The 12,635-nt window shown below is 44.1% G+C and overlaps 1 protein-coding gene, 4 non-coding genes and 11 pseudogenes across 5 annotated transcripts in view; 1 reads left to right on the forward strand and 15 right to left on the reverse strand.

Annotated features, from left to right (window-relative positions):
• Nucleotides 1-12,635, forward strand: part of LOC125001199 (NLR family CARD domain-containing protein 3-like) — a 283,132-nt gene that overhangs the window by 194,467 nt on the left and 76,030 nt on the right. The window lies entirely within an intron of this gene.
• Nucleotides 303-421, reverse strand: LOC125002826 (annotated as a pseudogene).
• On the reverse strand, nucleotides 524-642 carry LOC125003316. The gene has a single exon (XR_007112175.1). It is a non-coding gene; the product is annotated as a 5S ribosomal RNA (ribosomal RNA).
• On the reverse strand, nucleotides 954-1,073 carry LOC125002251 (annotated as a pseudogene).
• LOC125001975 lies at nucleotides 1,174-1,292 on the reverse strand. Its single transcript, XR_007111739.1, has one exon. It is a non-coding gene; the product is annotated as a 5S ribosomal RNA (ribosomal RNA).
• Nucleotides 3,590-3,708, reverse strand: LOC125002906. The gene has a single exon (XR_007111847.1). It is a non-coding gene; the product is annotated as a 5S ribosomal RNA (ribosomal RNA).
• On the reverse strand, nucleotides 4,019-4,127 carry LOC125001695 (annotated as a pseudogene).
• Nucleotides 4,229-4,347, reverse strand: LOC125001947 (annotated as a pseudogene).
• Nucleotides 4,445-4,564, reverse strand: LOC125002110 (annotated as a pseudogene).
• LOC125001954 lies at nucleotides 4,666-4,784 on the reverse strand (annotated as a pseudogene).
• On the reverse strand, nucleotides 11,358-11,476 carry LOC125002881 (annotated as a pseudogene).
• LOC125002014 lies at nucleotides 11,578-11,696 on the reverse strand (annotated as a pseudogene).
• On the reverse strand, nucleotides 11,798-11,916 carry LOC125002785. The gene has a single exon (XR_007111829.1). It is a non-coding gene; the product is annotated as a 5S ribosomal RNA (ribosomal RNA).
• On the reverse strand, nucleotides 12,017-12,135 carry LOC125001729 (annotated as a pseudogene).
• LOC125002640 lies at nucleotides 12,237-12,345 on the reverse strand (annotated as a pseudogene).
• On the reverse strand, nucleotides 12,447-12,565 carry LOC125002253 (annotated as a pseudogene).

The raw sequence follows: 12,635 nt of genomic DNA on the forward strand, positions 1-12,635 counted from the left end.
GCAGTATATATAAGTGGTCAAAATCATCATTGCATGTATTTTGATGATGTAAATGTTACCATGTCTCCTGATGATAATGAAAGGCTTACAGCACCTAGTATTCCCAGGCGGTCTCCCATCCAAGTACTAACCAGGATTGACAGTGCCTAGCTTCCAAGATCAGACGAGATCGGGCATGTTCAGGTTGGTATGGCAATAAGCAATTTCAAATGTCACTAAAGCAGTATATATAAGTGGTCACACAGATCATTGCATGTATTTTGATGATGTAAATGTTACCATGTCTCCTGATCAAAATGAAAAGCTTACAGCACCTGGTATTCGCTGGAGTTCTCCCATCCAAGTGCTAACTAGGCCCGACCATGCTTGGATTCCGAGATCAGACGAGATCAGGCGTGTTCAGGTTGGTATGGCCATAAGCAATGTCAAATGTCACTAAAGCAGTATATATAAGTCGTCAAAATGATCATCGCATGTATTTTTGATGATGTAAATGTTACCATGTCTCCTGATGAAAATGAAAAGCTTACAGCACCTGGTATTCCCAGGCGGTCTCCCATCCAAGTACTAACCAGGCCCGACAATGCTTAACTTCCAAGATCAGACGAGATCAGCCGTGTTCAGGGTGGTATGGCCGTAAGCAGTGGTAACTGTCACAAACACAGTATATATAAGTGCTCAAAATCATCATTGCATGTATTTTGATGATGTAAATGTTACCATGACTCCTGAAGAAAATGAAAGGCTTACAGCACCTAGTACTCCCAGGCGGTCTCCCATCCAAGGAGTAACCAGGCCCGACCGTGCCTAGCTTCCGAGATCAGGCGTGTTCAGGTTGGTATGGCCATAAGCAATGGCAAATGTCACTAAAGTAGTATATATAAGTCGTCAAAATGATCATCGCATGTATTTTGATGATGTAAATGTTACCATGTCTCCTGATGAAAATGAAAAGCTTACAGCACCTGGTATTCCCAGGCGGTCTCCCATCCAAGTACTAACCAGGCCCGACAATGCTTAACTTCCAAGATCAGACGAGATCAGCCGTGGTTCAGGGTGGTATGGCCGAAAAGCAACGTCAAATGTCACTAAAGCAGTATATATAAGTGATCAAAATGATCATTTCATGTATTTTGATGATGTAAATGTTACCGTCTCCTGAGGAAAATGAAAAGCTTACAGCACCTGGTATTCCCAGGCGGTCTCCCATCCAAGTACTAACCAGGCCCGACACTGCTTGGCTTCCGAGATCAAACGAGATCAGGCGTGTTCAGGGTGGTATGGCCGTAAGCAACGTTGACTGTCACAAACGCAGTATCTATAAGTGGTCAAAATCATCATTGCATGAATTTTTGTTTTTGAGCTGAAGCTTCTACAATGATACAGTCTGCCAGGAAGTAGAGTCAGAATGTAACAGGTAGATATGAATCAGAAACAAAAACAAGGCGACCCGGTCCAACCAGGGTTTGGGTGTGATTTTTTTTTAAAACTGAACACTGCCTGAGATTGGCTTATCGTGAAAGGCCTACTGCACCTTAGCCAATCATCATCACCTATGCGGACGTCGCAGCTGTTTCAGCATGTCAATTTCAGCATATCAATTTCAACTTTTGCCTGTCTGAAAATTGCCGGACGGCTCTTGTTGACTTTGACGCCGACTTTCTCGTTGGTTTATGCAGCATTTGGTAACAAATTCAAAGCCGCCCTCTCTGAGGAAGATTGCACTTTCAGGCAATTTCCCAGAGTGCTCCCTACTGAGATATTCAGCTCTTTTGCTGTTTTGTTGGTTGCCATTGATACTTCTCATTCGGGAAATGTTTTGTAAAACTTTGGACGAAAATCAATGAACCATGCTCTATTCAAGTGTGTTCGTTGTCTTGCTTGCAGTCAATTTGTAACTCTGAGAAGCACTAAAGAATGTACAGATCCACAGAGGCTTGTATAAAAAAAAACTTTCAGTAAGATCAAAGGCAAAGATTCTATGCCATCATGGCCAAAGGAAAAAAATTTGATGAAAGGAGAGAATTCTATGACATCATGAAGGAAAACAAATTCTATGGCACATTCTATGTAAATTTTGTGAGGAGTGCGCTAGGAAGAGAGAGTGTGGGAAAGATTTTCCAAATTTCTTCTGTTTTCTGTGATCATTTTCTTTTCTCCCACTCTTTGGTTGTGTTTTCATTTAGGTTCCTCGATCAAAGTTTTCATTAACACCTTTCAATCTTGAGTAGTGAGATCTATAACACTGCCGTCCGATGGTACTATTGATATGATAATATATGTCGTCAGATTTTGGCATGCGCAACCAAAATCACCACTACCACTCTTCTACCAACTGTATCAGTATTAGTGAAAAATAGTAGTAGATGTAATTATTTTTGTACCTTTAACATATTTACTTTTATATAGTTTCTCTTTCCTTTGGTTTTGGTTTGTTTTATCATTTTGCATTGTCTGTAAAACCTTCATTTCTCCACGGGGAATAACGTAAAATAGTCCTGCCTTATCTCTAATTCAAGATTCAAGTGATTCAGTGCATCTAATGACAACTAACTGGGGTCTTTTTTATTTTCATAGATCACTCTTTTATACATGTCTCATAAAAAGTCCAGCATTAGAACATAAATAATTAAATAAGAAGGGTGGCTGTTCGACTATAGTTGTAGTTGTACAACTATTTAACGCTGCACCAGTTCGCAGCATCACAACGGGCTACCACCTCAGACGTTGGGGTTTGCTGTATTGCCCGAAAGAAACGCAAAAACAGAACTAATTTACATAATTCTTACATCATTGTGTAGTAAAGCCACAAGTAGCGCTGTTAATAGGTTCCAGCTAGACCATTATGTACCTCAGAGGGAAATACGATAAAGAATCAGCCGCACATGATTAAACTACACGTGACACAAACATATTGATTATACAATGTGGATGAGGCTTAAACAAACCTTTACACACAGTTATGGGAGCATGTTGGTCTAATTTTTGTGTATTGTTTTCGCGCACGTACAGACGCACGTGCGACTACATGCGCGCACATGGAGTAACGTTACATCCATACGTAGTTCCGTGCATGCTCACGCACATACAAAAGAAACGATGGATGAAACAGGGCGATGACGTCATGGGATGTCTTCCTTTGATGATGTCCTCAATTGTTTTCCTTTGATGATGATGTCATGAAATGTTTTCCTTTGATCATGATGGCATAGAATCTTTGCCTTTGATCTCACTGAAAGTTTGTTTTATACAAACCTAGGTGGGTCCGTAGATTCTGTTAGACTTTCAAACTGAAAGCAAGCGAGACAAGCAAACACGGGCGTCTTACGAGATGGTATGGTGTCAGTCACAAAAGCGGTACATATAAGTGGTCAAAATCAATATTGCATGTATTATGATGATGGAAATGTTCCTGTGTCCACTGATGAAAATGAGAAAATGAAAGGCTTAGAGGACCTGGGCGTGTTCAGGTTGGTATGGCCGTAAGCAATGTCAAACATCACTAAAGCAGTATATATAAGTGATCAAAATGATCATTGCATGTATTTTGATGATGTCAATGTTACCATGTCTCCTGATGAGAATGAAAAGCTTGCAGCACCTGGTATTCCCAGGTGGTCTCCCATCCAAGTACTAACCAGGCCCGACACTGCTTAGCTTCCGAGATCAGACGAGATCAGGCGCGTTCAGGGTGGTTTGGCCGTAAGCAACGGTAACTGTCACAAACGCAGTATATATAAGTGGTCAAAATCATCATGGCATGTATTTTGATGATGTAAATGTTACCATGTCTCCTGATGAAAATGAAAGGCTTACAGCACCTAGTATTCCCAGGCGGTCTCCATCCAAGTACTAACCAGGCCTGACCATGCTTAGTTTCCGAGATCAGGCGTTTTCAGTTTGATATGGCCGTAAGCAATGTCAAATGCCACTAGAGCAGCATATATAAGTGGTCAAAATGATCATTTCATGTATTTTGATGATGTAAAGGTTACCATGTCTCCTGATGAAAATGAAAAGCTTACAGCACCTGGTATTCCCAGGCGGTCTCCCATCCAAGTACTAACCAGGCCCGACACTGCTTAGCTTCCGAGATCAGGCGTGTTCAGGGTGGTATGGCCGTAAGCAACGTTACCCGTCACAAACGCAGTATATATAAGTGGTCAAAATCATCATTGCATGTATTTTGATGATGTAAATGGTACCATGTCTCCTGATGAAAATAAAAAGCTTACAGCACCTAGTATTCCCAGGCGGTCTCCCATCCAAGTACTAACCAGGATCGACCGTGCCTAGCTTCCGAGATCAGACGAGATCGGGCGTGTTCAGGTTGGTATGGCCATAAGCAATTCAGATGTCTCAAAACAGTATATATAAGTTGTCACAAGATCATTGCATGTATTTTGATGATGTAAATGTTACCATGTCTCCTGATGAAAATGAAAGCTTACAGCACCTGGTATTCGCAGGCGGTCTCCCATCCAAGTACTAACCAGGCCTCGACCATGCTTGGCTTCCGAGATCAGACGAGATCGAGCGTGTTCAGGTTGGTATGGCCATAAAGCAATGTCAAATGTCACTAAAGCAGTATATATAAGTTGTAAAATGATCATCGCATGTATTTTGATGATGTAAATGTTACCATGTCTCCTGATGAAAATGAAAATCTTACAGCACCTGGTATTCCCAGGCGGTCTCCCATCCAAGTACTAACCAGGCCTGACAATGCTTAACTTCCAAGATCAGACGAGATCAGGCGTGTTCAGGGTGGTATGGCCTTAAGCAGTGGTAACAGTCACAAATGCAGTATATATAAGTTGTCACACAGATCATTGCATGTATTTTGATGATGTAAATGTTACCATGTCTCCTGATGAAAATGAAAACCTTACAGCACCTGGTATTCCCAGGCGGTCTCCCATCCAAGTTGTTACGACCCAACAGGGCAGAAAATGTCTAGGGGAACACAAGGAGGTAACAATTGAGGTAAAAGGAGAAAACGAACCAAAGAAGCCAACCAAGGACCGTCTGCAATCGCAGAGATTTATTTACAATATACAATAAACCAAGAAGAAGCCTGTTCAGACACCACAATGCCGACCAGAAACAAACACGCTGCACACGCTGGCTGCAGGATCACTCCTCTAATGACGCACACAGGTCGGATCTTTATGGGCTACAGCTGGCAATCAGCTAATCAGCTGATTGAGGTGGAGGGGGGGAAGGCGGGTACCTGAAATGAAAGAACAAAAAGACAAGGCCACACACACACACTGGCCGTAACACCCCCACCGATAAGAATAAACCCCACCTACAGGCAGAAAATAAGCATTACACTATATATAAATCACAGATCATACACTAATATAACACAGATGTTGACAATTGACTTTGCAAGCAATGACGTTTCCCACGTGACAGCATGTCAGCCACCAGATTATCAGCCCCTTTCTTGTGCTTCACCTCGATGTTATAGCGCTGTGCTCGGAGTGCCCAGTGCATCAACCGCTGGTTACTGTTGTACATCTGCATCAGGAAAACAAGGGGGTTGTGATCTGTGTACACTGTAACCGGTACAGACGTGGAGCCAACATAAACTTCGAAGTGCTGCAAAGCAAGGAGCATGGCCAGGGTTTCTTTCTCAATCGTTGAGTAGTTCAGCTGATGCTTTTAAACTTCACTGAGAAGTAGCAGACAGGGTGGCACACATTATCAACACCGTCTTGCAATAGCACTGCTCCAGCTCCTATGGCACTAGCATCGACTTCTAGCTTGAAAGGCCTGGAGAAGTTGGGTGCAGCCAACACTGGGGCACTACAGAGGAGGGACTTGGCAGCAGTAAAGGCATGGGCACAGTCATCATCCCAAACAAAAGGAATGGATGGGCTACACAGCTTGGTCAATGGGGCAACCACTACAGAAAAGTTTTTACAAAAACACAGATAGTAACGGCCATACCAGGAAATGTCTCAGTTCACGTCGAGTCGTAGGTGTCGGGAGAGCCAGCACAGCCTCAACCTTGGTGGTCACGGGTAGAACCTGCCCATGGCCAACCTGCTTCCCAAGTAGGTGACCATAGCCTTGCCAAATTCGCACTTGGCCAGATTTAACGTTAGTGAGGCATCTGCCAGGCGCCGGAACACATCCTTCAAGCTGGAGATGTGACTCACCCAGTCTCTGGAATAGACCACCACATCATCTAAGTACACGCTACAGTCAGGCACATTTCCCAATACATGCTGCATGAGGCGCTGGAAAGTGGCTGGGGCATTTCTCATGCCAAAGGCCATTACGGTGTACTGCAAGAAAGCATCAGGGGTTACAAATGCAGAAATATCAGATGCACGTCGCGTTAAAGGGACCTGCCAGTACCCTTTTAGCAGATCTAGTTTCGTAATAAATTCTGCAGGACCCACACTGTCAATACAGTCATCAATACGAGGTAAAGGAAAGGAATCCGGCACAGTCACTGCATTCACCTTACGGAAATCGGTGCAGAAATCGAGGGGTTCCGTCTGACTTAGGAGTCAACAAACAGGGCGAGCTCCAAGGACTACAACTAGGTCGGGCAAAACCGTGTTCAACCAGGTACGCAACCTCTTGTTTCATTAATTCTCTTTTCTCAACAGGACAACGGTATGCATGCTGCTTAATGGGTGTATGATCACTCATCAATATCATGTTCTAACACGTTGGTACGGGATGGCACATCCCCATGCAAAGTGGGGTAGGTAACGAGAAGGTCGAGCACCTCCTGACGCTGAGCTTGGGGAAGATAGGACAGATGTTGCTTGGCATTCGACATGAACTCAGAGTTGGACAACCGGCCAGACTGCTGCGCATCAGAGGGTGGAATCAAGTCATCAGTTACATCGGCTACACAAACAAGCAAAGGAGCGACGGTCACAGAGTGCTTTGAACATGCAACCTGTTTATCCTCTGGTGAGTGGAAAGCTTTAAGCATGTTAATATGGCACAAACGAGTCTTCTTGCGACGCTCGGGCGTCCGGATGACATAATCTGTGTCAGAGATTCTACTCTCCACTACATAGGGACCCGTGAATCGAGCTGTAAGCGCGGACCCAGGTGTGGGTAGCAACACCAACACCTCATCACCAGGCTGGAACTGCCGCTCAACAGCCTTCTGGTCAAATCGTTGTTTCATACTGACCTGAGCAGAGGAGAGGGCCTCTTTTGCCAGTTTAGAGGCAAGATGCAGACGCTCTCTGCATTTGGAGACAAAATCCACAATGTTAGTTTGTCTTGGGGAGCTGCCCACCAACTGCTCCTTCAAGACTGCTAACGGACCTCGCACATTGTACCCAAATACTAGCTCTGCTGGGCTGAACCCCAGGGACTCCTGCTTTGCATCTCTAATGGCAAACAATACAAATGGTACCCCCTCATCCCAGTCTTTACCACTGTCATGACAAAATTTACTCAACATAGATTTTAAAGTTTGATGCCACCGTTCAAGCGCACCTTGAGACTCGGGATGGTAAGCACTCGACACAGAATGACCAATACCCAGAGACTGCAGGGTCTTATTAAAGACCTTGGAAAGAAAATTAGTTCCTTGGTCAGTTTGCACCACCCTCGGCAAACCAAACAGAGTGAAAAACTTCAGCAGTGCCTTCGTGACCGCTGGTGCTGTAATTTTTCGTAAAGGGACAGCCTCAGGAAACCGAGTGGAGACACACATCATTGTTAACATGAACTGGTTGCCAGCCTTAGTTCTAGGCAATGGACCCACACAATCTACAATCACATGCTCGAAAGGTTCACCAACGGCTGGAACAGGACGAAGAGGAGCAGGGGGAACAGGCTGATTCGGTTTCCCTACAATCTGACAAGTATTGCAACACTTACAAAAATTCGTCACATCATCCTTTAAACCGGGCCAAAAGAAATGCCGGAGGACTCGATGATAGGTCTTAGTTACCCCCAGGTGACCAGACCACAAATGGTCATGGGCCAACTTCAGCACATGCTGGCGACAATTAACAGGAAGGACTATCTGATGGACCACCCCCAATCCTCACCAAGCTCAACTGCTGCTCTACCTGATTGTGAAGCCCACCTGCGCATCAGGACACCATCGTCAAGAAAATATGGTTGCTTAGATGTACACTCACTGGATTCCTTCACAGCAGCAGCCATACATTTAGCTAAGGATTGATCTGTTTGCTGGGCAGCAATGAGAGCCTCACGATTAAGTGGTAAGGGAGCCGCAAGAGCAACAGGAGCAACAGACTCCCCACCCTGGTCAGGTTTTCTGAACCCGCCGTCCTCTGAACCACCACCAGGCGGCAGCTCATCCTGGGAGAGAATAGATAGAAACAGAGAATCGGCCAAATCAACCTCCTGGTCCTGAGCCTGCCCACGGGCCTTAGCTCTCGTTAGCACACTAACCGTAAACACATCAGGATGTTTTTCAGCCAACTCATCAGGATAAGTCTCTGGAATGGGCTCAGCAACGACCTTAGGAACAGGATAAACCTTTCCGCCAGCAATATCATTACCCATGATGAAATCGACACCACTAATAGGAAAACACGAGCGAACCCCCACATGAAAATAACCAGTTGCCAGATCCGACTGCACATGGATTCGGTGCAGAGGGGCGGGAATGAAACCCATCTCAATCCCCCTAACAACAGCACTGGCATCAGACTCAGCACCAGATGGCAACACACTGGACAAAATGAGGGACTGCGAGCAGGCAGTGTCACGCAGCGCAGTCACTAGGCGCTGGTCCCTGGCCTGTCCCGCAAGAGACACCCAACACTTGAATATGAAAGGCCTAAAACAGTCTTCAGGAACCTCTGACACTATGGTCTCGCTACTGATGGACGTTTTAATAAGCCCCACGCCTTTTGGTGGCCTCACAACAGGCTGCTTACGCTTCCAGGCAACACAATCCGCGATCAAATGACCCGACTTATGACAATAAAAACATTTCCGATCAGCTTTGGAAACAGAAGGAACAGCAGCTCCTGACACCTGCGAACCAGACTTCAGCAAAACCTCCCGAGAAGACTCACGTTTAGCCAATACACTTTTGTGTGTGAGCGCAAACTCATCTGCCAAGGTAGCAGCCTGCTGCAAGGTGGACACTTTCTGTTCGTTCAGATATACAGCAGTACGCTCAGAAACACAACTTTTAAATTCCTCCAGCAACATAAGTTCGCGCACCGAGGCAAAATCATCAGCCTTACAGGCCGCACACCACCGGTTGAAGAGAATGCCCTTCTCTCTGGCAAAGTCAATATGGGTCTGGTTGGATGTCTTGGCTTATCGTGAAAGGCCTACTGCACCTGAGCCAATCATCATCACCTATGCGGACGTCGCAGCTGTTTCAGCATGTCAATTTCAGCATGTCAATTTCAGCATATCAATTTCAACTTTTGCCTGTCTGAAAATTGCCGGACGGCTCTTGTTGACTTTGACGCCGACTTTCTCGTTGGTTTTTGCAGCATTTGGTAAAAAATTCAAAGCCGCCCTCTCTGAGGAAAGATTGCACTTTCAGGCAATTTCCCAGAGTGCTCCCTACTGAGATATTCAGCTCTTTTGCTGTTTTGTTGGTTGCCATTGATGCTTGTCATTCGGGAAATGTTTTGTAAAACTTTGGACGAAAATCATTGAACCATGCTCTATTCAAGTGTGTTCGTTGTCTTGCTTGCAGTCAATTTGTAACTCTGAGACGCACTAAAGAATGTACAGATCCACAGAGGCTTGTATAAAACAAACTTTCAGTAAGATCAAAGGCAAAGATTCTATGCCATCATGGCCAAAGGAAAAGATTTGATGAAAGGAGAGAATTCTATGACATCATGAAGGAAAACATTCTATGGCACATTCTATGTAAATTTTGTGAGGAGTGCGCTAGGAAGAGAGAGTGTGGGAAAGATTTTCCAAATTTCTTCTGTTTTCTGTGATCATTTTCTTTTCTCCCACTCTGGTTGTGTTTTTCATTTAGGTTCCTCGATCAAAGTTTTCATTAACACCTTTCAATCTTGAGTGTCACATAATGAGATCTATAACACTGCCGTCCGATGGTACTATTGATATGATAATACATGTCGTCAGATTTTGGCATGAGCAACCAAAATCACCATTACCACTCTTCTACCAACTGTATCAGTATTAGAAATAAATAGTAGTAGATGTAATTATTTGTGTACCTTTAACATATTTACTTTTATATAGTTTCTCTCGTTTGGTTTTGTTTTATTTTAGCATTTTGCATTGTCTGTAAAACCTTCATTTCTCCACGGGGAATAACGTAAAATAGTCCTGCCGGTTAGTCTGTTCCAAGAGAAACAGAAAACTTACAGCAATAAAAATGACAACACAACTACAGCCGGTAAAACTGTTCTTAATTGCTTGCCTAGGTAAACAAAGGTTAAATAAAAATAAAATACTAACATACATACAGACACATTCTGACACATTGAAATTGGCCGTTAGCACGTTAACTTAGCCCCGTAGTTAGCTCCCCACTCCACCGCATGCTAACGACCACGTTATCTCCACTGGCCTCGTTTTATTTCGGCGTCAGTTCAAATTGTGGACAACAGCAAATTGATGCAAAATACAAGCAATGTTAGGAAACCACTTGTCAATATTTCTAATGACAAATCTCGACAGCACACGTCGGCTACCACCTCAGACGTTGGGGTTTGCTGTATTGCCCGAAAGAAACGCAAAAAAGAAATAATTTACATAATACTTACATCATTGTGTAGTAAAGCCACAAGTAGCGCTGTTAATAGGTTCCAGCTAGACCATTATGTACCTCAGAGGGAAATACGATAAAGAATCAGCCGCACATGATTAAACTACACGTGACACAAACATATTGATTATACAATGTGGATGAGGCTTAAACAAACCTTTACACACAGTTATGGGAGCATGTTGGTCTAATTTTTGTGTATTGTTTTCGTGCACGTACAGACGCACGTGCGACTGCATGCGCGCACATGGAGTAACGTTACATCCATACGTAGTTCCGTGCATGCTCACGCACATACAAAAGAAACGATGGATGAAACAGAGCGATGACGTCATGGGATGTCTTCCTTTGATGATGATGTCATGAAATGTTTTCCTTTGATCATGATGGCATAGAATCTTTGCCTTTGATCTTATTGAAAGTTTGTTTTATACAAACCTAGGTGGGTCCGTAGATTCTGTAAGACTTTCAAACTGAAAGCAAGCGAGACAAGCAAACACGGGCGTCTTACGAGGTGGTATGGTGTCAGTCACAAAAGCGGTACCTATAAGTGGTCAAAATCAATATTGCATGTATTATGATGATGGAAATGTTCCTGTGTCCCCTGATGAAAATGAAAGGCTTACAGGACCTGGTATTCCCGGGCAGCCTCCCATTCAAGTACTAACCACGCCCGACCCTGCTAAACTTCCGAGATCAGATGACACTGGGTGTGTTCAGTGTGGTATGCCCTTAAGCCATTTTGTCAGTCACAAAAGCAGTATATATAAGTGGTCAAAATGATCATTGCATGTATTTTGATGATGTAAATGTTACCATGTCTCCTGATGAAAATGAAAAGCTTACAGCACCTGGTATACCCAGGCGGTCTCCCATCCAAGTACTAACCAGGGCCGTCCATGCTTATCTTCCGAGATCAGACGAAATCGGGATTGTTCAGGTTGGTATGGCCGTAAGCCATGGTAACTGTCACAAACGCAGTATATATAAGTGCTCAAAATCATCATTGCATGTATTTTGATGATGTAAATGTTACCATGTCTCCTGATGAAAATGAAAGGCTTACAGCACCTAGTATTCCCAGGCGGTCTCCCATTCAAGTACTAACCAGGCCCGACCGTGCTTAGCTTCCGAGATCAGACGAGATCGGGCGTGTTCAGGTTGGTATGGCCGTAAGCAATGTCAAATGTCACTAAATCAGTATATATAAATGGTCAAAAGATCATTGCATGTATTTTGATGATGGAAATGTTCCTGTGTCCCCTGATGAAAATGAAAGGCTTACAGGACCTGGTATTCCCGGGCAGCCTCCCATTCAAGTCCTAACCAGGCCCGACCCTGCTTAGCTTCCGAGATCAGACGAGATCAGGCGTGTTCAGGGTGGTATGGCCGTAAGCAACGTTAACTGTCACAAACGCAGTATATATAAGTGGTCAAAATGATCATTGCATGTATTTTGATGATGTAAATGTTACCATGTCTCCTGATGAAAATGAAAAGCTTACAGCACCTGGTATTCCCAGGCGGTCTCCCATCCAAGTACTAACCAGTCCCGACCGTGCTTAGCTTCCGAGATCAGGCTTGTTCAGGTTGGTATGGCCGTAAGCAACGTCAAATGTCACTAAAGCAGTATATATAAGTGATCAAAATGATCATTGCATGTATTTTGATGATGTACATGTTACCATGTCTCCTGATGAGAATGAAAAGCTTACAGCACCTGGTATTCCCAGGCGGTCTCCCATCCAAGTACTAACCAGGCCCGACTCTGCTAATCTTCCGAGATCAGATGACACTGGGTTTGTTCAGGTTGGTATGGCCGTAAGCAATGGTGATTGTCACAAACGCAGTATATATAAGTGGTCAAAATCGTCATTGCATGTATTTTGTGATGTAA

This window comes from Mugil cephalus, chromosome 23 (assembly GCF_022458985.1).
Source record: "Mugil cephalus isolate CIBA_MC_2020 chromosome 23, CIBA_Mcephalus_1.1, whole genome shotgun sequence".
NCBI lineage: Eukaryota > Metazoa > Chordata > Actinopteri > Mugiliformes > Mugilidae > Mugil > Mugil cephalus.